This window comes from Babylonia areolata, chromosome 18, assembly GCF_041734735.1.
Source record: "Babylonia areolata isolate BAREFJ2019XMU chromosome 18, ASM4173473v1, whole genome shotgun sequence".
Taxonomy (NCBI): domain Eukaryota; kingdom Metazoa; phylum Mollusca; class Gastropoda; order Neogastropoda; family Buccinidae; genus Babylonia; species Babylonia areolata.
The window spans coordinates 35882583-35885082 of NC_134893.1; positions in this window are offsets into that span (position 1 = coordinate 35882583).

The window sequence follows — 2500 nt, forward strand, 5'->3', positions numbered from 1 at the left end:
CTGGGGTGTGCATACTGGGTATGTTCTTGTTTCCATAACCCACCGAACGCTGACATGGATTACAGGATCTTTAACGTGCTGTATTTGATCTTCTGCTTGCCATATACACACGAGGGGGGTTCAGGCACAAGCAGGTCTGCACACATGTTGACATGGGAGATCGGGAAAAAATGTCCACCCTTTACCTGCTCTACCCTCGCTGTCACGAGAGAGAGAGAGAGAGAGAGAGAGAGAGAGGGGGGGGGGGGGGAGAGAGAGAGAATACAAAACAAGACAAGACAAAAATCTTTATAAAAGTTAACAAGGGTTGAATATGAGCATTTGTTGTTGTTGTTGGTTTTTTTAATTTATTTTTTTACATGCTACCCTTGCCCACGAAAGATATGGAACCCCCACCCCGGAAAGTATATATATATATATGTGTGTGTGTGTGTGTGTGTGTGTGTGCGTGTGTGTAAAGAAAGAAAGAAAGAAAGAAAGAACGAGATTCAACAAATTTGATATATGGATATGAATTAGAAAATGGAATTTACACTAATCCTTCAGAAAGAACACAGAAAGGTAAACGTCAAAACGAAGATGTGGTGAGGAGGGTGAGGTGGGGGTGGAGAGAAGGTATGGGAGAAAGAGACACAGAGACAGAAAGATAGAGGCAAGAGAGACAAAAATGAAAGACAGAGCCAAGACCGAAAGACAGATGCGAGAGGGAGACAGAGACAGGAAGACATAAATGAAAGACAGAGGCAAGAGAGACATAAATGAAAGACAGAGGCAGAGAGACATAAATGAAAGACAGAGGCAGAGAGACATTAATGAAAGACAGAGGCAAGAGGGAGACAGAGACAGGAAGACATTAATGAAAGACAGAGACTGAGAGACATAAATGAAAGACAGAGACTGAGAGACATAAATGAAAGACAGAGACAAGAGAGACATAAATGAAAGACAGAGACATAAATGAAAGACAGAGGCAAGAGAGACATAAATGAAAGACAGAGACATAAATGAAAGACAGAGACAGAGAGACATAAATGAAAGACAGAAGCAAGAGAGACATAAATGACAGAGAGAGGCAAGAGAGACATAAATTAAAGACAGAGGCATGAATGAAAGACAGAGGCATGGATGAAAGACAGAGACATAGATATATAAATGAAAGACAGAGACATAGATATATAAATGAAAGACAGAGGCAGAGATATATAAATGAAAGACAGAGGCAGAGATATATAAATGAAAGACAGAGAGACATAAATGAAAGAGAGGGGCAGAGAGACATAAATGAAAGACAGGGGCAGAGAGACATAAATGAAAGACAGAGAGACATAAATGAAAGACAGGGACTGAGAGACATAAATGAAAGACAGAGAGACATAAATGAAAGAGAGGGGCAGAGAGACATAAATGAAAGACAGAGAGACATAAATGAAAGACAGAGAGACATAAATGAAAGACAGAGAGACATAAATGAAAGACAGGGACTGAGAGACATAAATGAAAGACAGAGAGACATAAATGAAAGAGAGGGGCAGAGAGACATAAATGAAAGACAGAGAGACATAAATGAAAGACAGAGAGACATAAATGAAAGACAGGGGCAGAGAGACATAAATGAAAGACAGAGAGACATAAATGAAAGAGAGGGGCAGAGAGACATAAATGAAAGACAGAGAGACATAAATGAAAGAGAGGGGCAGAGAGACATAAATGAAAGACAGAGAGACATAAATGAAAGAGAGGGGCAGAGAGACATAAATGAAAGACAGAGAAACATAAATGAAAGACAGAGAGACATAAATGAAAGAGAGGGGCAGAGAGACATAAATGAAAGACAGAGAGACATAAATGAAAGAGAGGGGCAGAGAGACATAAATGAAAGACAGAGAGACATAAATGAAAGAGAGGGGCAGAGAGACATAAATGAAAGACAGAGAGACATAAATGAAAGAGAGGGGCAGAGAGACATAAATGAAAGACAGAGAGACATAAATGAAAGACAGAGAGACATAAATGAAAGAGAGGGGCAGAGAGACATAAATGAAAGACAGAGAGACATAAATGAAAGAGAGGGGCAGAGAGACATAAATGAAAGAGAGGGGCAGAGAGACATAAATGAAAGACAGAGAGACATAAATGAAAGAGAGGGGCAGAGAGACATAAATGAAAGACAGAGAGACATAAATGAAAGACAGAGAGACATAAACGAAAGACAGAGAGACATAAATGAAAGACAGGGGCAGAGAGACATAAATGAAAGACAGAGAGACATAAATGAAAGAGAGGGGCAGAGAGACATAAATGAAAGACAGAGAGACATAAATGAAAGAGAGGGGCAGAGAGACATAAATGAAAGACAGAGAGACATAAATGAAAGAGAGGGGCAGAGAGACATAAATGAAAGAGAGGGGCAGAGAGACATAAATGAAAGACAGAGAGACATAAATGAAAGAGAGGGGCAGAGAGACATAAATGAAAGAGAGGGGCAGAGAGACATAAATGA